General features: G+C 35.9%; 1 pseudogene; it reads right to left on the bottom strand.

Annotated features, from left to right (window-relative positions):
- Positions 1-11,034: 11,034 nt before the first annotated feature.
- Positions 11,035-27,842, bottom strand: part of LOC119530235 — a 117,645-nt pseudogene continuing 100,837 nt past the window's right edge.

Raw genomic sequence — 27,842 nt, 5'->3', positions numbered from 1 at the left:
TCCAACATGTTTGGTATTTGCAAACTCAGGAGCCCCCCACTTCTCTGGTACCAAAATCTGTTCCAGTTTGCTAATGATACTGTTATGCAAAATACCAGAAATACATTGGCTTTTATAAAGGGGATTTATTTGGTTACAAAGTTACATTCTGATGCCCATAAAGTGTCCAAGCTAAGGTATCAACAATTGGGTACCTTCACTGGAGGATGGCCAATGGCATCTGGAAAACCTCTGTGAGCTGTGAAGGCATATGGCTGGTGTCTGCATTGCAGAAATGATGAATGTGTTGTTGCAAACTGGAAGAAAGGTGATCCTTGTTTTAAAGTGGCACAGAATTTGGCAAAATTGAGTCCTGGTGTCAGATGGAAGGAAGAATCTGGAAGCAACAACCTGGAATACTTAGCTGAGGAGATCTCCAGACTATGTGTGGAGGACGTATCCTGGCTTCTCCTTGCAGCTTATAGTAAAATGCGAGCAGAGAGAGATAAACAGGTTGTGTTTCAAAATGGAATTCTTCAATATGTTGCTCTTGGGGCATTTCATCCTCTATTAGCTGCAGCTCCTCTCCTAAATGTCATTCTTAGCTGCTCTGAGGTCCTTCTGTCTGTGAACTCCTTTATATGACTCCAGTGATACAATTAACAGCCACCTTGAATGGGCAGGTTAACACCTCCATGGAAATTATCCAATCAAAAGTCTCACTCACAACTGACTGAGTCACATTTCCATGGAAACACTCAATCAAAGGATTCTAATCTAATCAACACTAATACACCTGCGCCCTAAGATTGCATCAAAGAACATGACATTTTGGGGGACATAAAACATCCGAACTGGCACACCATGTATATACGTAGATATGCCCACTACATTTCAAAATATATCCAGCCCTTCCATGCAATCAAATGTGTTAGAATATTTTGTTTATGAGAAAAATTGCATATGAATCTTCCTTCTCATTAGAGTTAACATAAAATCTTCAAAGTTTCTATTAATGAAATTTTAAGAGTCAAGTTAGGATGCACAGTACTGTATTCAAAATTATATATTGAAGGGAATTGTGGAAAGACTCCACAGTAGATAGCTCCAGGAATTAGTTTGTCAAAAAGAAAATCTGTTAAACAGATCAGACCTCTCTGAATGGACTATGTCAAAACTGTAGAACCCAGTAGTATACTGTACAGCATCCAGGGAGCTGCAGGAGGAAGAGGTTGGAAATATTAGTAAATGCCAAGAAATTGCTCCATCTGTGAGTAGGTTGCTGTGCCAGTTTGAATGTATTATGTCCCCCAGAAAAAGCCGTATTCTTTGATGCAATCTTGTGAGGCAGACATAATAGTGGGGATTAAGTTGGAATGTTTGGATTCGGAGATACGCCCCACCCAACTGTAGATGATAACTGATGGGATATTTCCACGGAGGTGTGGCCCCGCCCATTCGGGGTGGGCCTTGATCAGTGGAGCCATATAAATGTGCTGACTCAAAGAGACTGAATGGAGTGCAGCTGTGAGTGATGTTTTGAAGAAGAGCAAGCTTGCTAGAGAGGAATGTCCTGGGAGAAAGCCATTTTGAAACCAGAACTTTGGAGCAGACGCCAGCCACGTGCCTTCCCAGCTAACAGAGGTTTTCCGGACACCATCGGCCATCCTCCAGTGAAGGTACCTGATTACTGATGTGTTACTTTGGATACTTTATGGCCTTAAGACTGTAATTGTATAGCCAAATAAACCCTCATTTTATAAAAGCCTATCCATCTCTGGTGTCTTGCATTGTGCAGCATTAGCAAACTAAGACAGTTGCCATTCCCATACCCTGCTCTTGTGGCAGGCAGCCATGGGGTCCAGCCCTGGCACAGCTTACTGGTGCCAGAGATAGACATAAAATCAAGTCCCCCAAAATCTGGTGGGTGGTAGGGTGTGTGTGGTCAGCAGTGATCATTGCTTTTCATCAGCTACTTCAGATCTGATTATCAAGAAATTCTCTGTCAAATCAAAGCTGGAAACAAAGTCAGAAACAGATGTCTCAGGAAATAAATCCCAGAGTTAAAATTTTAAAATATTAAAATGTACTTTGTGCAAAAAAAAAAAAAAAGAAAGAAATACAAGACAAAAATGGAACCGACAACCCATCCAATGGAAGAGGATAAAAATCCAGAAAACAAAACGAAGATGAAATTGTGGATGTAACAGAAAAAAAGTTTTAAAATATTCTTCAGTATGCTCAAAGAGATGTAGAAGTATGTAGAGAATGAACTAAACGATGTCAGAAAAACAATGAATGAACAATATGAGAATCTTGATAAAGAGATAGCAATGTTAAAGAGGAACCCAACAGAGCTACTCTAACTGAAGGCCATAATAAATGAAAGGAAAAATTCTCAGGAGTGTTTCAACAGCAGATTGGAGCTGCAAGACTAAAGAATCAGTGAACTTGAAGAACAGACATTTGAAATGAGTCAGGCTGAGAAGCAGAAGTTAAAAAGAATTATTAAAAGCAAAAACAGCCTAGAACTCTGAGACACTGTCAAGCATATCATGTTACGTCACAAAACACATCTCAATAAATTTACAAAAATGGAAATTATACAAAGCATCTTCTCTTACAATAGATTGGAACTGGAAATCAATAACCAGTGGAGCACTAGAAAATCCACAAACATATGGAAGCTAAGTATACACTCCTAAATAAGCAGTGGGTCAAAGAAGAAATTGAGGGAAATCAGTAAATATCTTGAGATGAATGAAAACAGGAGCACATCATTTCAATACTTAGGGGATGCAGCAAAGGCAGTCCTGATGGCAAAATTTATAGCCCTAAACTCGTATATAAAAAAAGGAGAAAAAGAGGCTAAAATCAATGATTTAACTCCACACTCAAAGAAATTAGAAAAGAACAGAAAACTGATCCCAAAGCAAGCAGGAGGAAATAAATAAAAAATACTAGAGAAGAAATAAATGAAACAGAAAATTTAGAAAAAAACAATACAGAATTAACAAAATCAAAAGATGGTTCTTTGTAAAGATCAACAAGATTAACAAACCAATAGTGGGGCTAACAAAAAAAAAGGGAGAAGACACAAATAAATAAAATCAGAAATGAGAGGGGGGTCATTACTAATGGCCCCACAGAAATAACAAGGTTCATAAAAGGATGATAGAACAAGTGCATGTCAACAAATTAGGCAACCAAGATGAAATGGCCAAATTCCTAGAAAGACACAAAAATCCTACACTAACTCTCGAAGAAATAGAATACCTCAACTGACCAAGTAAAGAGATTAAATCAGTCATCAAAACCTCCCAACAAAGAAAAGGTTAGGACCAGATGACTTCACAGGTGAATTCTACCAATTGTTACAAGAAGAATTAATATTACTCCTGCTCAAAATCTTCCAAAAAAAAAATAATAATAATAATAAGGAACATGCCTAACACATTCTATGAGGCCATCATCACTCTAATGCCAAAGCCAGATAAAGACACTACAAGAAAAGAAAATCATAGATGAATTTATTTTATGAATATAAATGCAAATATCCTCAACAAAATACTTGTTAATTGGATCAAACAGCACATTAAATGAATTATACATCATGATTAAGTAGGTTTTAACCCAGGTTTGCAAGGGTGGTTCAACATAAGAAAATCGATTAATGCAATACACCACATTAACAAAACAAAGGGAAAAAACCACATGGTTATCTCCATCAATGTAGAAAAGACATTTGACAAAATCCAGCATACTTTCTTGGTTAAAAAAAAAATACAGAAAAAGGAATAGAAGGAAACTTCCTCAACATGAAAAGGGCATATATGAAAAACCCATGGCTAACATTGTACTCAGTAGTGAAAGACTGAAAGATTTTCCTCTAAGATCTGGAACAAGAAAAAGATGCCCACAGTCACCACTGTTTTTCAACATTTTACTGGAAAATCTAGCCAGAGCCAGTTAGGCAAGAAAAAGAAATAATTGGCATCCAAAATGGAAAGAAAGACGTAAAACTTTCACTATTTGCAGGTGACATGATCCTATATATAAAACATCTTGAAAAATCTACAGCAAAGCTATTAGAGCTATTAAATGAATTCAGCATAGTGGTGGGGTACAAGAGTGACACAAAAAAATCAGTAGTGTTTTGATTCACTGGTAATGAGCAATCTGAGGAGGGTATCAAAAAAAATCCATTTAAATAGCAATTAAAAGAATCAAATATCTGGGAATGAATTTAACCAAGAATCTAAAGAACTTTTATGCAGAAAACTAGAAAACATTACTAAAGAAAATCAAAGAAGACCTAAATAAATAGGAGGGCATTCCAAGTTCATGTACTGAAAGACTAAATAGCATTAAGATGTCAGTTCTACCCAAATCGATTTACAGATTCAATGCAATCCCAATCAAAATTCCAGTGACCTACTTTGAGCAAATGGAAAATCAATTATCAAATTTATTTGGAAGGGTAAGGGTCCCTGAATAGCCAAAAGCATCTTAAAAGGAAAAACAAATTTGGAAGACTCACACTTCCAGGCTTTAAAACATATTACAAAGCTACAGTGACCAAACAACATGACAGTGGCACTAGAGTAGATATATTGACAATGGAATCAAATCAAGAGTTCAAAATAGATCCCAACATCTATAGCCAATTTATTTTTTGACAAGACTTCAATGATCACTCAATTGGGGAAGATTAGTCTCTTCAGCAAACGGTGCTGGGATAATTGGATATCCATATGTAAAAGAATGAAAGAAGACCCTTATCTCGTACCGTATACTAAAATTAATTCAAAATGGATCAAAGGCTTAAATACAAGGACCAGGATTATGAAACTTCTTCAAGAAAATGTAGGGAATCATCTTCAGGATCTTCTGTTAAGCAATGTTTTCTTAGACTTTACACCCAAATCACAAGCAACAAAAGAAAATATAGAAAAATGGGACCTTATCTTGTCCCGTAAGTGAGTAGAAAATCTAGTCAATTAGAGAACATATTTAGAAACTACATATCCAAGAAGGGCTTAACATTCAGAATGTGTAAAGAAATTCTACAATGCAACAATGAAAAAAAAATGCAATGGAAAAATGACAAAAGACCTGAATAGACATTTCTTCTAAGAGTGTACACAAATCATAAAAAGCACATGAAAATATGCTGAACAGCACTAGCTATCAGGGAAATTCAAATCAAAACCACAATAAGATACCATTTCCCACCCACTAGAATGACGCTATTCAAAAAATGGAAATTACAAGTGTTGGCAAGAATGTGTAAAAATAGGAACACATTCGTTCCTGGTGGGAATGTAAAATGGTTCAAACATCTGGTGCAGTTCCTCAGGAAGTTGAGTATAGAATTACCATATGACCTGGCAATCCCAGTTTTCAGTACATACTCAAAAGTATTGGAAGCAGGGACTTGAACACTTATTAGCACACCAATGTTCATGGCAGCATTACTCACAATTGTCAAAACATAGAAGCAACCCAGTGTCCCTCAACTGATGAATATATAAACAAAAGGCTGTGTGAACACACAATGGAATATTGTTCAGCCAATAGAAGGAATGAATTTCTGATACATTTGACAATATGGGTGAACTTTGAAGACATTATGTTAAGTGAAATATGCCAGACACAAAAGAACAAATATTGTATGATATCACTTATATGAAATAATTAGAATAGGCAAACTCATAGTAAAAATCTGTAATACATTTACCAGGGAAGAGGGTGGGAATAAGGAGCATGGAGTTAAAGCTTAAAATGTACAGAGTTTCTATTGGAGATAATGGAAAATTTTGATAATGGATGGTGGTGATGGTAGCACAACATTGTGAATGTAATTAACAGCACTGAATTATGTGTTTGAATGTGGTTAAAAGGGGAAATTTTGAATCATATATATGTTACTGGAATAAAAGTTTAAAAATAAACACATGGAACTGCACAGCACAAACAGTGAACCCTAAATTAAACCATGGAACAAAGAATTTTACAGGGTCAGCATTCTTCACGTTCTATATCCCCAGCAAGCCCAGATTTGGATCTGTATGAAATCTATTTCTTCACCTGAGTTCAAACTCAACTCCTGCAAATTACTTAATAAATGTGATGCCCCAGCAACTTAATTAACCTCCAGACTTGTCGTTTTCTTATCTATAAATCCAAGATACTATCTATCTCACTCGTGTTATGAGCATAATAGATAATATAAGTAAATTGTCAGCACTTAGAAAATGGAAAAAATTATTCTGTGCCTTGCGTGTTGCCCAGCCTTGCTCTGGCCTCACTCAGGACAAATCACAGGGTTTTGCAAGACTATACATTTTGCTTTGGTGAGTAGGTATTTTAGAAGAATGATTAGCCAAAGGAGGGGCCCTGTCACTGGCCAACTTTAAATTGGTCAGTATATTCTCTTTATAAGAGAGGAAATAGAAAGATCAAGCTTTAAGAAAGATAAAGTTTACAGACCATTTTTTAATACACTTACAATTTTCTATTTGGATAATATTAAATAATAAACATACATTACATTGGTTTCACAGTTTCTGGTGGTTAGGTTCTTTTCCTTGAATTGTGTCAAAATTCTAAGTGAAACTGGAGAAATAAGCCCCATCCCCACCCACACGTTGGTTTGAAGAGTGAGTGACAAAAAAAGAAACTTCCATAGCAGGTTCCATGGACAAAATCTTGTCACTTCATTTTATTTTCTCATTTAGGAACTGAGAGGCTGGCTTCCTCAAACCTCTAACAGACATACAACAAAGTAACAATTATGCAAAAATTCTCAGATAATAAAATTAAAGGATATCTGATGCCCTTGTTGAAATTTAAACAGATTATCTCTTATAGATGAAACAGCTCCAGGACTGTGATCTCCCAGGGGAGTTTATCAATTTCATTTTTTTTCCCCTGAATGAAGGCAGGGTTTCCACATGGCCAATGGCCAAGCATCACTGCAGCAGTCACTGATGCAAGATTTCCAATATCCTTGATGGCTTGAAATTCTTAGAATCTCATGCAGAGCCTTACCAAAACAGAGACTCCTCCTTTGAAGGAATAACTGAGCCTTTTGCTGTCTTTCTCTGAATTTATTCCTTTGCAATAAGCACACTCATTCAAGGTTTTTTTTTAGGACTATGCATATGAGCCGTAGAACTGCATTTCTAACTCTAATCATCCTCTGGAGTTTCACATTCACATTTAAGTTGTCTGCCAACATCTACTTCATCTGAATATCCTTAATACACTTTAAACAAATATGTCCAAAACCTAACTCACACATATAAAGGTAATTAACAATTCAAAGGGGAAAAAGAAACAAGTTTCAGATAGAGGGCACAGAGTAACAACTAACATTTTCAAGAAGATGGATTTCTGCTGACCGCAGTAGTTGGAGTCAACTTCATGTGAAAAACTTTTTTTTTTTGAAGTAAATCTTAAAGATTAGCCTTTGAATAAATTGACAGAAGATGTTGATTCTTACCAAGAAAGGAGCAGAGGGTGTAAAGATTCAGAGGTAGGAATACTCAAGGAATACGGAATAGCCAATTTTCTTTGGAAAAATGTGAGCTCATATTGGAATCAAATAAACAGTAATAGAGCCCCAAATGATCTGCACTTAATTATTTTTCTTCCTTACACAAAGGTTGGGTATTTTTGGTCTTGTTTCCCTACTTTATTTGCCTGCTCAATCCTCAGTAAATTCCATCTTACAATATCTTTCTCACAATATTTTGTTAAAGTTTGTTCTTTTTCCAAATTGAGTTCTATTACTTAAGTTTTAGATATCTTCATTTTCACTATACATTGGTTTTTGTTGTTTTTGTTTTTGTTTTTAATAACGTCTAATTCAAAAAGTTTGGCCTGTTGCAAAGCTGTGTCTTTGGCATGGAATCCCATCATCCTTACCCTCCATCATCCTGGGCCTTCAGTTGGAACTTTGTAATCCATATTTTTAAGGGCTAAGATAGCCATGTCTATTTGACCTAGCAACCCATCCTGAAAATGTATAGAATCAAAGAAAACTAAATGTATTTTTAAAATATACTCTGCTGCTTTTCTCAGAAGGGGACAATCATCTGAGGAGCTCTATTGCTGTCCTTAGAGTATCCTTGGAGAAGCACAGTGTGGCCTAGATAGCCAAATACTCAGCAATCTTACCACTTGGCATGATCTCGTAAATGAAGCTTCAGTAAAATTCTTGAGCACTTCAGGGCTGAAATCATCTGTGTACTCAAAACTTGATGGTTCTTCCCCAGGTATTCCAGTGATAGCATGATCACATTGCTTTTTTATCAAACCAAGAAGTAGTGCATGCAGACTTAAGGTTCATTTAGTTAAGATAAATAAATGTTATCTGCATGCTATAATTTATTATGCAGTTCTCAAACTGAATTTGAACTAAACATAGACAATATTTTTAAAGTTTTCCTAAGATTTCCAAGGGATAAAAAAAAGTGCCATTATCCTGATGCAGTACCCAAATTGACCATATAAAACATATGTATAACCAAAGATTTCTTAATGATGGTGTTAAAAGTTTGATACATTGTGTAGTAAACTTTGAATATGCTTTGGCCCTGTATTAAGGAAATTGTTGACTTCAGGAATCTTTTTGTTTGTTAATTATACCGCATTAAAAAATGAAGAGAAAAATGTAGAAGTTTACATTATGTAACTACATAGAGATAAATTTTTAGAATTTTGTGATTCTCATATCTTTATTGTTCAATTCATGTTTCTAGAATGTTTTTTCTCCTTTTGATATTATGGTTCATATACTGCTATTGGCATAAAGTTTCAAGTACTTATTATAAAGAATGACATTTTAAAATACGTCTTTGAAATATTTGATAAAGGTTTAAAGTTTGTCTTTGAAAACTGCAGCTCTGTTGAACAAGGAAGAGCAGTATGCAAGGACAATGTAAGGACAATGAAGTTTTTCCGGAACTCTCATCTTTCATACTGTCTATAAGCATTTACTCCATTATAATATTTGGAAAAAATTACAGAAAATTGTATTCATGAAGTCTATTCTTTATTTTGTTTAGATAAATACAAAAAAGTTTGGGGATAATGAACCTAAAGGTTCCAGGTGTTGACTAATTTAAAATGCAAATATGCAATCATTTTAAATAATATCAGTAATCATCATAAAATACTGATTACAGGGCATTATAAAACAATCTAAGGCTACTGTTTAAAGGGCGGCATTGCCCTGATGTTAAAACTAAACCCATATGGGAGATTAATATGAAATTTGGAGTTGAATATTAACTTCATGGTCTAATGACTGATCTGTGTCCTATCAAACATTAGACAAATACTTAAATACAATTGAGAAGTAAAGATGGCTAAAAGCTACTAGTTTGTTTTTTAACCTAGTGATTTCACTTGTGTAAATGAAGCTTAATTTATTAACTTCCTTTTTCTACTATTTTTATTATCTTTTTATTTTTTACTATTATCTTTATTTGAGTTTCAATAAATCTCTTTCTATATTCCAAATATTTTTAAAAAACATTATATTCTAATAGATTCCAGATATCTCCTATATTGTCCTGTGCTCAAGATGGAAAATATAAATTATTCCTAAAGAAACAGCACCATATTTAGATGATTCATTGGAATGTTTGTACTATTATATGGAGGTCAAACATACAGGAGCTCTTTGCTCATGGACCTGCTTCCAACCTAAAAGTCATTGTTGCTTCATTTTTTGTTTTTCTTAGCTTTTAAGCACCCACCCAAGATAAATCAATGGTCCATCTCAACTGACTCATTTGGCAAGAATACATTTGCATATCAATTAAAGTACAAAATAAATGAAGTATTGCAGCAATAGAGTTTGAGTAGGTAAACTTTTTTTATGGTATAAGTATCCAAATGTCTGTATCTTGAAAAAAATTCTAGTCAGACCTTATTTCTTCTCTTATATGTCATTTAGCTCTCATGACTTTGATAGTTTTTGTTTCTTTTTCTAAAAGATTCATGTTGTTTTTTCTCTCTGTTTGCCTCATCTGTCTACGACAACCAAAAAAGAAATATACCACATGTATCCTTGCTATTCCTTTTGCAAATGTCCTTTGTTCGTGATATGTGATTCCTAGTTTCACAGACTGTGGAGTGGATGAATGTGGATAATGCTTATTATGGCGCCACACTTCATGTTGCTTACCTACCTTGCAAATGCATTGTAAGGATTAATGCCTATTTAAAGTGCCTTACTCTTGCACTTTCCATTAGAGAGAATGGTTTGCACACATTACAAAAATCACCCAGTGGAAATAAAATTATACATACACTTAACAATCCTCTGAATTTGCAGCAGGGTAAATTTTAATGAGACAAACATTTTCTATAGCTATACTTATAACATTCTTAGTGATCAAAAAGTTGTTGAAATGCCATGAAGAGAAGAATTTAAGAGACTATGTAGGATGTTTTTCACAGTTATGAATATTAGCCATATAACATTTAAAGGATACAAAGCTATCTGCATGTGGATTGTATAGTCAATCTTATAAAAAGAAATATATTAAAAAGCCTATATGACTAACTTCTCTTGATAATGCTATCTTTCCATTATACACAGCTAATTTAATAGATCATAAACCTACACTAATAATCAGATATGTGTTTTTTGGCCCAAGAATTGCCAACTAATGACTATTAAAAATAAATGAATTTCATATGTAAGAAAGTGAAAATCCTGGCAAACTCAGCACCCATTTGTGTGTATTTGCTACTTGCTATTAGGTACCCAATAAAACCCATTTTATCAATCTTTTACTTTTTTCCCAGGATACAAAATTGTTTTATTTATACTGATTTTGATAATCCATCTTTATATTGGGAAATGTTGAAGTTCAATGACCTTACAGTTTTCTGCTTAACTTTTCTGGATATGATCCTTTACTATGCGAAGGTATACTGAATAAAGAAAGTAATTCTACAACTGAAAGCTTCCCTCTCATTGTCTGTGCCATAGGGGCTGAGGTAGAAAAAGTGGGTCCTGCTGTAGTCCAGGTACTATGTTCTCAGCATCCTGAAAACAAGCAGTGCCTTGTGTGGCTGGGCCTGTTTCAGATGGTTATGGTGCTTGTGTTGGGGACGGAGGTGATACATGAGGTTGGTGCTTATGGGCAGCAACTTACTGAGGAAATTCCAGTTGAAGGTGTCTGTATACACTTACTCAGGCCCTGTCTAGGTAGCAGGCTCTAGATATTGCATGAAGGGTAGGAGCACTGAGTCTGAATTTGGGATGTTCCAAATTCAAAATGCAATCACTGTTTCAGGACCACAATGTCTGCATAGAAGTCTGGGGTGTTGCTGGGAGGGATAGGGAGGCAGAAGTTGGTTCTGATTTTATGTAGACAGGACCCCTGGTACCAGATGTGAGTGATATTGGACATGGAGGGCCCCTTTTTTGTGGCAACCACTGCATCTCCTTGATCTGTAAGCTTACTAAAAACCACAAAGTAGCTACGATTCTCTCCCGTAAGTTAAAGCCCCTCACCATTTCCTTGCTGAGTCTGTATACAGATGTGAAGATGATAAATGTTCTGACTTTCCATTGGCCATCACTGATATTGTACAGATGGAGGCTGCATGAGGATGTGGCAACCATGAGGTGCTCCCCAGTCAGCTCACTAGCCATGAATCCTTTTATGCCACCTTTATCCTCCTCGATGAATGGACTGGATAGGTTTATAGCCTCATCCTGGAGAAATAGGATATCTTGCGAGTCAGTTGGCATAGGAACTCTCAAATGAGGGAGTTGACATATTGACAGCCAATGATCAGTTTGTAGATTGATAACTGACCATGAAAGGAAGGTGGTTTCTCTAGGGGAAGGATTGGCTGGGGGGGAGGGGTCCTCTTGGATGTATTCCATAGTCAAGCTGTGACAATTAATTCCTTTTCCTCTGATCTCCGGACTTGGACAAAAGACAAAAAGAATGTTCCATGTTAGTGTTTCTCTGGTGGCTGGAACTAGTAAAATGTTGAACCCACCAACCACTGTAGAGATATTCTCTCTCTTGTGGACTAAACCAGGAGCAGTAAATAAGAATGAAGTCAATATATGGAATGAAGCAAAGATGATGAACAGAAAGAAACAGGCTGCTTCCAGTTGCTCCTGCACCCCAACCTGCCTTTTTCACAGCTAGGACATTTAGCTTTTATTCAAGAATCTATGAACCACTGATTCCATGTTGGTGTGAGGTAATTCTAGTTCTTTTATTTCTTAAAGGCATTTGCCACCATTGTGAATCATTTATGTGCAAGTGGCTTAAGGATAGAGCACATCTCTCATGCACACTGCTGTATCATCAGTGTCGAGTACAAATGTTAACTCACAGTAGGTGTTCAAGAAATATTTGTTGAATGACTTAACAAATACACCCCACTTTTTAATTTTAATTTTCATTGCCCAGCATAGTACTAGCTATCTAGAATAAGCAAAAGAGTCATTGACCTCATTTATTTGATTTAACATTCTTAAAAGTATTTCTGAATGCAATTAATAGTTCAACAGAAGAAGCTATATTGACATAGGAAAAACTATATGATATAGACCATCAGCTGTGTAGTGTATTATACTGCACCAAATAATTCAACATAATCAAAATTGATTATGACAATATTAGAGTGATAGAGGCCTTTCAATTTATGTGGTTTGAATTATTAATTTTATTAATTAATGAGAAAAGAAAGAAACAGAGAAGTTAAGTGACTTCATCAAGGTCTCATTATTATTTAATAGTTACCAGGAGCAGAATTGAGAATGCATTTAAAATCTACTGATGTTATCCATTACACTATGTTAAACCTTTATTTTTAGAATGCATATGCCAAATAAATATGAAATTAAAACTCATGCATAACTTAACACTTTCTTCACACCATTAGTTTGTACATGAACTTTAGACTTAATTACATAGCTATCAATAAAAATTTTGAGTTCTGTGAGAACCACTTTTATGTCATTTCTTTTACAAGTGAATATTATAATATCTAACTTGAGTATTGTACACACACACACACAGATATATATATATATATATATATATACACATATATATATATATTGCACACACATATTATTCATATGTATATGACTGGGTGTATAGGTTCTCTCATGGGGAAGTCTAATGCTGACCCAGAGATGCCTATCACATGTCATATGATGTCAGATGAATATAATTTTAAAATCAAATCATATAATTATCTTCCTGATTACTATGATGATAGAAACTTGAGATTCTGCATAACACAAAGAGAAAACCAAGTCTGAGCCCATATTTTATCCCTATCATGCCTGATCTCTTCTGATACATACAAATTTCCTGCACCAAACAACAGTTCATCTCATAATAGCCACCAGTACAGGGATTTAATATCATCTCATTGCGGTCTGGGTTTATTTTTGCAAAATTTCTTAGCCAAGGTTCTTTAGAAAACACTGCCTGAGAAGAAGCTTATGTGCTTAAACTTTGTTGTGAGGTATGAAACCAGGACAGCAAAAAAGAAGGGGTTTATGAAGTTGGCCTCCATTTCTGCTGAAAGAACAACTGGCTGCTTGGTCTGATTGGATGACTTCCAGACTGACCATGTGGATCACTGTCCCTCGAAAGAATCTTTCAGAATGAGGGATGTAGAGGTTTTTATCTACCAGTAACTTCCAATCTCCTGTCTCTTATTAATTAAGTTTAGCACATGAGGTATTAACTCCTCCACGCTTCTAGGATGTGCACCTCTGAGTAACCACTGGGGAATCCAGATCTCATATCCTACTGTGTGACCTGAGCCCATAAGTTTCTGAAGATGCCGTGGACACACTCAGTGGCCATCTGTCAGCCCTCACCCAACTCCTCTTTTTTTCTCTCTTGCTTGTTTGTGTGCAGGTGTTTGGCATGTTTCTATTTTACAAGAGATGTCAGGCAGCTGGGAGAGATGTTAAATCTTAAGCAGCCCCACTGCTTACCAGGGCACAAAGGTTGCTCATTAGCAGGGCCTCTCCCCCTGGAGTGGATAAATGCCCAGCACTGAGCAGTGCTGGTGTCCTTATCTCACATCCACTGATGCTGATCCTTTAAGTAGATGAACTCCTGGGGTGACAGGCCATGGTAGGATCTTTTCTCTTTTTCTTTTTTACCTTTTGTGCTGTGTAAGGAATAAAGCAGTTATTTGCTGGGAGTCTCTGTTCTGCCTCAGTTTGTGTTCCTATGACAACATATAGCAGCTCTATATAAGTGCTGGAAAAAACTCTGGCCTCCATAGGTTGGGTTGAATTGGACTCAGAAGGTGTGCTGTTGTGCACAAAGGAGATCAAGCATAAGCTGAAACCTCAGCTCCACGTAGGCTAAAGAAGCTAGATATTAGAGGCAGGGCAAATGTGGTTGGGAGGGTGAACGTGGTAGCTGGACTTCCCAATAAGGAAGTGGCCAAGGACAGAAGAACACATCATGTTAAATGAATCTAGTAAAGAGTATAATGTGGATGTGGCACACTGGAAAACTTGAGTCAATATCTATCTTTGTGCCAGTACCAGGCTGTTTTGACTACTGTGGCTTTATAGTAAGCTTCAAAGTCAGGGAGTGTAAGTCCTTCCACTTTGTTTTTCTTTTTTAGAGTGTCTTTAGCAATTTGAAGCATCTTCCCTTTCCAAATAAATTTAATAACTAGCTCTTCCAAGTCTGCAAAGTAGGTTGTTGGGATTTTGATTGGGATTGCATTGAATCTGTAGATGAGTTTGGGTAGAGTTGACATCTTAATGACATTTAGCCTTCCTATCCATGAACATGGAATATTTTTCCATCTCTTAAGTTCCCTTTCTATTTCTTTTAGTAAAGTTTCTTTTAGTAGAGTTATGTAGTTTTCTTTGTATAGGTCTTTTACATCTTTGGTTAAGTTTATTCCTAGGTACTTGATTTTTTTAGTTGCTATTGAAAATGGACAATAGCATTTTTTTCTTGAGTGTCTCTTCACTTCTTTCATTTCTAGCATATAGAAACATTACTGACTTATATGCATTAGTCTTGTATCCAGCTACTTTGCTAAATTTGTTTATTAGCTCCAGTAGCTGTATCATTGATTTCACAGGGGTTTCCAGATATAAGATCATACTGTCTGCAAATAATGACAGTTTTACTTCTTCCTTTCCAATTTGGATGTCTTTTATTTCTTTGTCTTGCCAGATTGCCCTGGCTAGCCCTTCTAGCACAATGTTGAATAAAAGTGGTGACAGCAGGCATCCTTGTCTCATTCCTGATCTTAGAGGGAAGGCTTTCAGTCTCTTGCCATTGAGTACTATGCTGGCTGTGGGTTTTTCATATATGCTCTTTATCATATTGAGGAAGTTTCCTTCAGTTCCTACATTTTGAGGTGTTTTTATCAAGAAGGGATGTTGGATTTTGTTGAATGCTTTTTCAGCTCAAGCCGGTTCTCCCCAACTTTGTCTTTATGGTGTGTGGGGGTCTGTTTCTTGTGGGGTCCAATTGGTGCACCAGTTTTGCATGTGTAGTTGGTGCTGTCTGCCCTGAATGTGAGGCATGTGTCTGAGTGGTTAGGGAGGGAGGGCAGCTTTAATAATCAAACCTCCCATGTGTTCCTGGAGATTTAAGGCTATTGCAAGAGTCTAAACCTTCAGTTCAATCTTGCCACAGATTGTCTCTGCCACTGACCCACAAGTCCTTGATATTGATTTATGGTCCCTGGGATTGCTTAGTGGGTACCTCTTCCAAGTGGTGCCCTCTCAGGGCCTCTGCTGAGGGAAGGCTGTGCTATATCACAAGTGTGCACTGTCCCTCAAGGGAAGTTCTGGGCTGCTGGGCCATGTAGGGGCATTCCTAGCCTGCTGAAAGGATGGCTGTAAGGGGCGTGTTAATTTCCCCCCTTTTTGCACAGCTCCACCTTCCTAGCTCTGAGGAATTAGCTGTGGGTGTGTGAAAGGCTATTGTGTACACCTGATATTGTGGCATGTGTGCATGATGCTGGAAACACTTCCTGTCACACTGGGTTTTTTGGTGTGGCTCTGGGCTATGGCATCAGCACCAGGCAGGAGTGTTCCCAGCCCACTGGGAAGATGGCTATAAGTCGCGTGGTTATTTTCCCCTTTCGGCTAACCTCTGCCTGCCTCACTCTGAGACAATTAGCAGCGGGTGCGTGAAAGGCTTCCATGCCAGATATTGAGGCGTACCCACAGCCCATTCCTGCTGTGCTTCACTGTGTGTTTCTGGCAGCCGTATCTACAGCTGCTTTTGAGTTTCTTAAAAAAAAAGTACTCTGATTCCAAACACCAACCCATGGTTTCCCCACACTGCAGTGTGGCTGCCAGATATTCAGCAGGCTTACTCATTTCAGAACACAGACTCCCAGTTTCACCAAGTGCACGGTCCCTGTGGATTTAGCATACCTTGTCCAGCTGATGCATCACTGGAACTCAAAACATGAGTAAATAATCGGCTATGTTAAGATACGTAATATTTGGGTCCCCAATGTCTGGACTTTTTCCTCTTTGATCTATTTATGTACAAACAACCAAAACTGTATGTAACAGATAATCTTTACGATAAGACATCTAATGAATTGTTAAAGGAAGAATAATGATTCTGTTTGCTTCCCTACTATTGTATTCTAAGGGAAAATATAGTTTTACATGCAGTTGCTGAATTGTAAGTCTATTACTATTCTTAAAAGAAGATGAATATAACCCTTAATCCCACAAAATATAAAAGATGTAGCAACAAATTTACACCTTACTATTAGAAATAAAATCATGGCATATGCTAGTCTAGACTAGATTTTATTTTCCAATATCTCTTTTGAATTTTATATGCTAGTTTCTTATTGATAATCCAGAATCAATGTTCTTCAAGATTTCTCAAAGAATCAATTATATTACTTAATTTTCCATAATTGGAAAATATCCTCATTTTCATTTGATTTTGTACTATTTAAAATGTACTAGTGAACAAAGCTACTGTTGGTATAGTTGCTCCCATTAAAAATAAAAGCAAACAAGCAAAATTCTCCTTTTTATGTTACATCCCTTTCCCAGTACTCTCCTATTTCTCTGTACCTTAATGCAAAATCCTTAAAGAAAATAATTATCTGTATCTCCCTTTTACTATTTCCATTTTTTCTCTCTCTACTTCTCTACTTCTTCCATATATATATATACATATATATATATATACATATGTATATATATATATATATAGAGAGAGAGAGAGAGAGAGAGAAGAGCACAGTTTCATCGTTCAAACATTTAGAAAATGACAAAAAATAGAAAGAAAAAAAAAGCAAATGAAAATTAGTATCAATAAACCAAGCAATCACTTTGTTACTTTTCCTTCCACACACACAATAACCTTGAAATATCTTAGGTATCATAAGTGTTCAATTAGAGTTTTTTGAAATGAATATGGCTATGCAAACATAACAAGTTATAGAAAATTTCCATCAAGCCAACAAATTCCCTCATATCCCTTTTAAATCAAATCCCTAGCCACTTCTAGTGGTAGCCAATTATAATCTTCTATCATCATAGATTAGTTTTGCATCTGGCTTCTTATTTCACTCAACATAATATTTTTGAGTTTCACCGATGTTATTGAATTAAACAGTAGTTCATTCTGTTTTTTTTTTTAATGTTTGACTTTTCATTTATGGTTTATTTTACTCAACATACTCAATATCCATTTACCTAGTTGCATACCTCACAACTTCATTCCTTCCTATAGCACTCAATATTCCATTGTATGTATGCACCACATTTTGCCATCCTGTTCATCAGTCAATGTACACTTAGGCCACCTCCATCCACTGTGAATTGTGAATATTGCCACCATAAACCCCACTGTGCAAATGTCCATTTGTGTCCCTCTTTTCAGTTATTCCAAATATATACCAATGACAGGGTTGCAGGACCATATGGCAACCCCACACTTAGCTTCCTGTGGAACCACCATACTGCTCTCCTGCTGGGCTGCATCATTCTACCTCTCCACCAATGGTGATTAGATACATGCCTTTCTCCATATTTTCTCCAGCACTTGTATCCCTGTTTTTTAGATGGTTTTATTCACACACCATACATTCCCTCCTAAGTAAACAATCAAGGTTCACTGCATAGTCACATTTTATGCATTCACCACCACTATCTATATGAGAATATTTCCATTTCTTCCACAAAGAAAGAGAAAAAGGTAAAAAGAGAGAGAGAGAGAGAGAGAGAGAGAGAGAGAGAGAGAGAGAGAGAGAGAGAGAGAGAGAAAAGAAAAAGAGAAAAAGAAAAAGAAAAACAATGACAACTGAAAAGTGGCAAAAGAAAAAATAAAAATAAAACACAATAAAAATGCCAGACAACACCAACATCAAGAATCCCATACCCCTCCCTTATATCCCCCTTTCACAGACATTTAACTTTGATATATTGCCTTTATTACAATTAATGGAAGTGTATTACAATGTTACTTTAACTATAGACTCAAGTTTGCATTGATTGTATTTTTCCCCAATACCATCCCATTTTCAACAACTTGCAGTGTTGACATTCATTTGTTCACCCTTATGTAAAAACATTCTTATATTTCTTATATATAACCACAATCATTGGCCACTCTAGGTTTCACCAAGTCTTTATCTTCCATCTCTCCCTCTGGTATTCCACATGCCCCTAACATTACTTTCACAACTATTCTCACAGTCATCTTTGTTCAGTGTACTTACAATATCATGCTATCATCACCCAATATTGTGCTATACATTTCTGGATCCATACAATCAATCCTGTTGAACATTCTGTACCCCCTCAGCATCATATGCCCAATCTTTACCTCTTTCTATCTCCTGATATCTTCATTTCTTCACTCTTCTCCAAACCTCTCTCTCCTGTCTTTTCCTATCTGTCTGTAGCACTCCCTTTAGTATTTCTTGTAGAGGAGGTCTCCAGTTCACAAACTCTCTCAGTGTCTGTTTATCTGTAAATATTTTAAACTCTCCCTCATTTTTGAAACAGTTTTGCTGGATATAGGATTCTTAGTTGGCAGTTTTTCTCTTTCAGTATCTTGATATATCATACCACTGCCTTCTAGCCCCCATGTTTTCTACTGAGAAATCCACACTTAGTCTTATTGAGCATCCCTTGTATGTGATGGATTGCTTTTCTCTTGCTGCTTTCAGAATTCTCTCTTTGTCTTGGACATTTGACAACCCGATTAGTAAATGTCTTGGAGTAGGTCTATTTGAATCAATTCTGTTTGGGATACACTGCACTTCTTGGACCTGTAATTTTATGTTTTTCATAAGAGTTGAGAAATTTTCATTGATTATTTCCTCTATTATTCTTTCTGTCCCTTTCCCTTTCTCTTCTCCTTCTGAGACACCTATAACACATATATTCATGTGATTCATATTATTATTCAATTCCCTGAGCCCCTGCTCATGTTTTTCCATTCTTTTATTTATCTGTTCTTTTGTGTGTAGGATTTAAGCTGTTCTATCCTCTAGTTCAGTAATCCTTTATTCTGTCCCTCCAAGTCTGCTGTTGTATGCCCCTATTGTGCTTTTCATCTCTTCTATTGTGACTTTCATTCCCATAAGTTCTGCCATTTGTTTTTACAAGCTTACAAATTATTCCTTATTGTCAACCAGTGTCTTCTTTATATCCTTCATCTCTTTTGTCACATTTGCTTTCAACTATTCATTTGATTTAGATTTGTTTGAACTTCTTTAATTAGTTGTCTCAACTCTTGACTCTCAGTTAAGGTGTTATTTTGTTTCTTTGACAGGGCCATATCTTTATGTTTCCTCTTGTGGCTTGTGATTTTTTTGCTCTCTAAGCATCTGACTTCCTTGATTAGTTTATTTGGGAGGATTTTTTTCACTCTTTTGCTTTGGGTTTTCTTATTTGTTTTCTTCGATCCCTATATTTCTTTGTTTCTCTCTCTGGCCAGTTGTCAGATTGGCTGTGCCCCCCAGTCTTCCCCTCAAATCAGGCACAAACTGTTTTCTACTACAGGGATGGGAGATAGGTACTAGGAACCCCAGCAAGTTCACTCCATGTGGTAATATAGATCTGTTGGCTTCTGATGGTGCTCTGCTTTCCACTGGTCAGAAAGATCTGGATTTGTTTTAGAGCCTGCTTTGACAGTTGGGTTGTCTGTATTTCTCAGCCGAAACCAGGCTGGGTTTCTGTGCAGGGCATGCAGACCAGCTCCTGTGGTCCTGATAAAGGGTCTGGGTCTCTTGCACTTTCTGGACTGTCCAGCAGATGATGCTGTTCAGTAACTGAATTGTCCTTAGAGGCTCCTTTGTCTCCAAGCACTGGCTGGTCTACACAGGTAAGCTGAAAGTGTGGATTCCTATGCCCCACTTTGCTGGCCAAAATCTGGCTTAATGTGAGACTACACCTGTGACAGACTACTCCCTCTGCTGACCCAGTTCTCCAGCCATCCTCAAGGCAGGGAAATTGTCACTGGCTGCTGTTTCCCTCAAGGGTGTGGGAAGGGTTTTCAGACCACATTTTCTCAGCCTTGGGTTGTCCTCCTTGTCCCCTGGGTCTTCAAACAGTGGGGGGTATGTCTCATTACTCTTAGAAATTCTAAAGTCTGTGTTCCTGGTGGGAGGGTTCCTATCTGTTCTGATTCTGTGCCTTTACTTCACTAAGCCTGAGTGAGGGGGAGGGGAGAGAACTGGCTGGTCAGGGATAGAAGATTCCTACCTGATATTTCTTCTCTTTCTTCAATTTGGCATCTGCAGATTCCTTCTCCAGTCTATATTCTCCTCCAGAGTTTTAAACAATTAAGAATTGTCTTTTTTTGGTTCAATCTCTGGAGAGGAGTTTTCAGTAGCTGTTTATATTGCCATGTTGATGACATCACCCCTTCATTCCTTTTTATTGCTGGAGAGTTTTCAAATCAGAAGACTATATTTGCATTTGTTTGTCTTTCTTCTGATGAACCAGTGAATGATTTCTCTAATCCCAAGTGAAATAACCATATAAAAAATTTACTATGCTTTTTTGAAGGCATATTCACATACATAAACAAATATGCCTAAAATGATTTTAAACTAAAGTTTTATATTTCAGGTAATGGAACTTCATTCACAACTTCTTAAAAGAAGAAAAATGTGTTAAGATATTTCCCTTTTAAAAATAAATTACATTTAGTCTTTGAAATTAAAGAATAAACATTGATAATTTATTCTTTCTTAGCCTCAACATATTCTTTTTAAAAAAATATATAGGGACTTTTACTGAAGAACAGCATTACTATAGTTAACAAACTTTTAGAGAAATAAATTGATACATAAGAATAAATTGCTGAAATTATCCCATAATCAACTTTAGTCATGTTCAAATATTTTAGCATCAATTTATTTTAATCCTCAGACCCCAATTCCAACATATTCCCTGCATATACACACCCTTCTCTTTTCCTATGGCCTCATTCTGTCCATATTTTGAGTTTTTCTTCTTTAATAGTCTTTTTTATCCACACCAAAATGATATGTGTTTAATTATTTCTGCATTTGACTATATGAATTGTGATTCTTTATGACAAAATAAGAGTTACTCAATTTAACAACCACAAGTGTGTGTGTATGTGTGTGTATGTGTGGTTGTGTGTGTATGTCTGTGTCTATGTTCCCTTACAGATATAACATGATGTACTGAATTCTTGGGCATCTCAGATTGACTCTCTGGGTTTTCTAGGTGTTTTTTATTTGCCACTGCTCCACAAAAACTCATTGTTGTGAATATTTCTTCAATGCTGGTCAATAGCTAGAAGAGGAAAATACTTTTGTTCACTATTGTTTGAAGCACAGTTGCATCTCAATATTTCCACTGATGAGAGATTTCCATGAATATTTTCTAAAGACTGCTTCTTTAGGTCCTTTGGAATTTCAACCTGCCATTTAAAATTTCTGCTGCTTTTGAGAAATTTATATGTTTTAATCTACCATTGCCTGTAAGTGAAGAGGAAACAGTAAATTTGGACAGTGAGTTTCAAAAAACTTCAGAAGTTGGGAGAGTATGAGATTGGTGCTACCAGGAGCAGTCCCACAAATGAGAGAGATAGTGGGGCTCATACAGGCTGTGAATCAACCAACAACAGCAAATCCCTGTTGATAGGAGAAGCATGTAGAGGTTGGTCTGCTTGACAGTTGGGCAGTACACAGGATGTACTGCTTATTTCCTTGATTACATAAGCTAAGTTTTATGACAGGATTGTTAGTTGTACATAAATAGAGGAAATACCAATATTCATTTGTGTGTATGTATGTGTGTGTTTGTGTGTATGTGTGTATGTCTGAAGTATTGAAATTCAACTCTCCATCCCATTATCTACTAGAAGAGAGGTCATCAATAATTTTCTGTAAAGGGCCAAATAGTAAATATTTTAGGTTTGATGGGCAATATGGTCTCTGTTACAACTACTTCACTATACTATAGTAGGTGAAAGCAGTCATAAACAATATGGAAAAAGATGAGTGTTACTGTTCCAATAACACTTTATTAATGGACATCAAAATTTGAATTTTATATGACTTCATGTGCTATGAAATATTATTCCTGATTTAATGCTTTTCAAACATTTGAGATGCAAAACCTAATCTTAGCTCCTGGGTCAGATTTGTTCTACTGTATGTAGTATGCCAACTCTATATTAGAGAATTCTATTTATTTCATTTCAGTTCAAATTCCCTTTTCTCCATGATGATTCAATGACAATTCCAGAACTCATTCTCCTCTGACAGGGGTTATTTTTAATTTTTTTTTTTTTATAAAATTATATACTGAGTGTTTTGTGTATTCATTTGTTTTCTTCTTGACATTACTGAATACATTTTTGAGAACTCTACCAGTATGTAGATATAGAGGTATTCACTGATTTCCTGTAATTGGAAATCCTTACCGTATTCTGACCTAGATGTCTTAAGAACTGAATTCTTAGCACTACTTAAAATATTGGAAAACAGTAAGAAATTCTGGATTTGGAGCACTTGTCTTAATCATCATGTGTGAACAATTTACTAGAGCTGAGTAGCAGGTATCAACTTGAGAATGGGTATTTGATTCCATATTTGTCACAGCCTCCTCTACTATCTGTTTGTGGTAGGAGAATTCTTAGATCGCTCCCTTGGGTCTGGGTGGGACCAGTGAATATGACGGGATAGTTACTCCTGCAATTACATTATGCTATATAACATTCGGTTGTAACAGATTGAAGAGAGATTCTTTTGCTAGCTTTAAATAAGTAAATTGCTATATTGTGGGAGGACAATGTGGCCAGAGACTGTGGTGGCCTCTAGTTGCTGAAAGTGACCCCAAACAATGGCCAGCAAGAAAACAGGGACTTCAGTCCTACAAACACAAGAAATGGAATTCTGCAACAGCCTGAATGAGCTTGGAAGAGCACACTGGGAGATTCAAATGATTTGAGCCTGATGACACCTGAAGCTGAAGACCCAGCTAACTTGCACCTGGACTTCTGACTCATGAAAACCCTGAAATAATAAATTTGTGTGATATTAAGCTGATAAATTTGTTGTCCTTTGTTACCCAGTAATAGACAACTAATACACTATTGCTTTTCACCAGCACACTTTAATTTATAATACCTGTTTGGCCTGAAAATGCTAAAGAGGCTAGCCTTGACCTATTTCATTGCCACAAAGTTTCAAAAAAACAATGAGAAAAATGTGGCAACTTCTGAATATCATTTTTTTTTCATTTCAAAATTGGTAGGATTTGAAGATAATCCCCTTTTCTGTGCTGAATGGCAGAAATTATAGGTGAATCCGGAAAGCTATTAACAGCCTCCTTCCTTTTGAGTGAAAACACTAAATTGTTTAGACCCAGATTTGCATTATATCCTTGTTTGATTACCCGAAGGAGTGGAAGATATATACAATTGGAAAAGGAAAAAAATACTTTTTTACTGCTTGTATGACAACAACACTAACTTGCTTTCTATATAGCTTCCAGCTGCTCCGTAGACAGATGGATCACCTGATTAACGTCAGCGTTTTCTACTGTCTCCTCTCTGTCCTTCAAAGATTGGACCCTACCCTACCCAATGCACCATGTGTGAATCTGACTCTGGGTGCCCCTCAGAATGCAGCTTTGGAAATTGTACTTTTAGAATGTAGCTCTGCCTTACTTCTTTCATATATAATGACTACTTGATAACCCCTCCCTGGATACATCACTTCTATCACATTTACACTCCTTCCTCTTGGTTTCATACCAATGATTCTCCTCAAGGCTACTAGTATTTTACAGAAACAATGTACTTGATAAAAAAATATTTTCTAGTCTTTCTTCTGTGTAACTGTACTTATAAATGACTATATAAACACTTCTAGTTTTTAGGGTATATCATTTTGTTTGATTTTATTGGTCACCATACTGCTTTATGTACTGTAGAATTTTAAAAACAAAGATAAAGAAATATCCAAGATATACATATGAAGTATATAACCTATGAATGTGACAATAAAATATGAATTATAAATCAATGTTATATCAAAAACTTGCAAGAAAATGTACACCTCCATTCAACCTTAATTAAAAAGAAAAGTTTTGCCTATTCAATGTCTTGTTTATTGTATGCCACTTTTCCAAGAGCTTCATAAATATCAGCTCACTTAATGCTTATGCTTATCACAGCCCTGTGAGTTAGTTCCTATTATCTCCATTGTGTACATGAAGAAATTAGGGCACAATGAGGTTAAGACACTTGTCCAAGGTGCAAAATAGGAACAGGCTAAGCTAAAATCCAAACAAAGGTGATCTAAACATGGATAATGTTATTACATCCAAAAAGGAAAGTAGAAGTAAGGAAAACCATAGTAAAGCTGGTTTAAACAGTAAAAATCTCTCATTATAACCTCACCCGATGGGGGAATGAGATGGTCCTATGCATTTATGTCACATAAAGCACCTAGGTAGTGCCTTGTACTAGTAATGCAGAAAGCATACCCATCCTTTCTTAATGAGACAGAAGAAGAAATTTAGGTCAAATAAAAATCACTCTAAATCTAATGATTTGCCTTATAGAAGAAAATGAGCAAAACAAACTTAGAAGGGATTTTCATAAAGACTTCATTTATTTTAAATATATAAGCCAATCTGAAATATCACCCAAGCATTTTCAAGCAAACTTAAGATTTAAGTCTTAAGTATTCTCTGCTCTTTCCTATCTTTCCCTTTTGCCACCCATAAATAGTAGGTGGTTCCATTTCATATTAATAACATTTATGGAGAAGTCTGATTCAGAGTATAATCTCAGGTAAAAGTGGAATACCTAAAGTACTCTAAGTATTTCCATATAATAATTGCACTGATTATGAAAGGATTAATGGCAATGAATGTATATAAATATATTAATATATTATAAACACATACATATTTAATTATCAATACATACACACATACATGTATATATATATATATATATATATATAAATCTGTATATTTATAAATACCTGAATAAAAGGGATGTAGTATATACCATAGTAGTTAAGATAATAAATTCTGAAGCCAGATTGCCAGCGTTTTAATACTGCCACTCTTCATTTACACAGTTGTGAATTTTGCAAGTAATTTAGTCATTCTGGTATTTAATTTCTTTATCTATAAAATGGAAACAACAACAATAAGATATAACATACCTCATTTTGATATTTTGAAATTTAAATGTAGTAATACACATAAAGTGCTAAAGTACTTAGTGTCTGGCACATGATATGCTCCATATATCCATTACAAATAAATGTATTATGAATTCATGAACACATGCGCACACATATGTATAAAGATGTTTGTGTTTGTGTGTGAATGTGTATCAATTGGTTTGTGTACAATGCAGAGTCATGTGTAACTAAAAACAACTTTATTTCTTCCTCACCTTCAAGTCCAAACTACTTTGGAGACTTGTTCCTTTTTGTCATTGGATAAACTTTAAGTCATACAGATCCCTCAGGTACTGAACAATGTTTCAGTGAGCTCAAGCAAAAGCCAGATTCATTTCAATAAAATATACAGTTCCTTGGAGGTTCAGAACTCTAAACTTCAATTAAATTTAAAGCTTCTCTCCTTCTGTAACTACAAACTACTTCAAAATTGAGGAGATTGCAAGAGAAAGAGGGTGGACAATGTAAGCTTCTGCCCTATTTCCCCATATTGCCTTCTGATATTCTTCATCCCACTCTCTAGACTACCCTTGGACCCACCAAGGATTCAGGTGTGTTAAGCAAAAATCAGAGTAGGCAGGCAGAAACATTATAAAAGTCAGCCATAGCAGGTAGTTGACTCCACCCTGATTGGAGCTCCTATGTGCTGTCTTCTGATAACACCTCTCCACTCACTGAGCATCTCTCACATATAGTTACAGTCATAATGCTTTCTGGCAAGTGGCTTAGGAGTATCTTTGCTCAGCCTCTAAGGATTCTGCTGTATTCCTTTCCCTTTATATTTTAAAGTATTTTCACCTTTCCAGGTAGCTTTTACTGCATGTAGGTTCACCACCTCTAGCCCATGAGAACCATGTAACTAATCTGTGGTTATTGTGGGTGGAGTTGCTTTTGAATCACTGTCATCTATTTCACTGAAGATTGGACTTATATCCTTTGTAATGATAAGTTATGAATCATATTCCATAAATCATGTCAACCACATGCTACAGAACATATGTAAACTCTCTGTCTTGTCCACACCAGGCTTCAGTTAAGGAAGAGCATCCATCCCTAGCCCATAGGTGTTTGTTAACCACAGAACTCACCAACTATTCTCTCTAAAGTACACTTGTTTTAACTTCCAGTTTCTTTCACGGTTATTTAAAAATTTTTGTTAGACTGGGTGGGGTGAGTATAGTCAGCTATAGATCCACAAGTGGATGTCACATAGTACATTTGTAAATCTTGCTTTGATAGCCTATCTCCTCTTGAAAATAGTGTGTAACTTGTCACCTATGGGTTTGCTTTTGTTCTTTGTCCATCACAAAACATGAGCCAGAAAATGTTCCATTTTAATAGGTTATTATATATTCTTATATTTATATATGTACAAATATTTAGGTGTATGTGTATAAAGTAGAAATAATAAAAATTCAAAAATCTTCCAAATAAAGTTTGCATAAGGAGAGAAGAGGGGGTGATAAAATATATAGGAATAGGATTATTTTCCAATGGTTTTATTCATTGTAAAAAACAATGGCACAAAGGTTGGAAGGTGAATTTTGAGTTTTTTGAGTTAGGAATGTGCAACTAAAGTAACCTTATATCAGACTGAAAAGACCAAAAATAAAACAAATAGCTGTCAAATATTGGGTGTTTGAATATAGTTGAAAATACATGTGGTCAGTAAGTTACAGAGATAATTCCATTAAAGTTTCAAAGTCAAAAGTATTTACTATCATTTTTTATACCATTTTTTCTCTCTCTACCTTTCTCTTTCATCTGTGTATCTAACCACCAATCTGTCCATCATCTCTTTTATTAGCATGCCAAAAGCTGAAATCAGTTCCAAATTATAGATAGGACACATCTACAGTGATCAAATACTCAATTTATAGCACTATTTAAAGGCTTCTAGAACTTTATAGATATTGTCTAAAGTGTTTTCACAACATCCCATGAAGTATGTAGGTGAAATTATTTCTCATTTTATGGATGGATAAAGTAAAGTATGGTAAATTTACCAAAGTGACTGGTATAGGAATAAAATACAGGAAGCCAGATGAGATATAATTATATTATTTTATAAAATATAGATTATAGTTTGCCTAACTTTTTCCAAAAGTTAATTTGATGTTACTTTGTTC

This window comes from Choloepus didactylus, chromosome 3 (genome assembly GCF_015220235.1).
Source record: "Choloepus didactylus isolate mChoDid1 chromosome 3, mChoDid1.pri, whole genome shotgun sequence".
Taxonomy (NCBI): Eukaryota; Metazoa; Chordata; class Mammalia; order Pilosa; family Megalonychidae; genus Choloepus; species Choloepus didactylus.
This window is presented reverse-complemented; position numbering and strand designations above follow the sequence as displayed.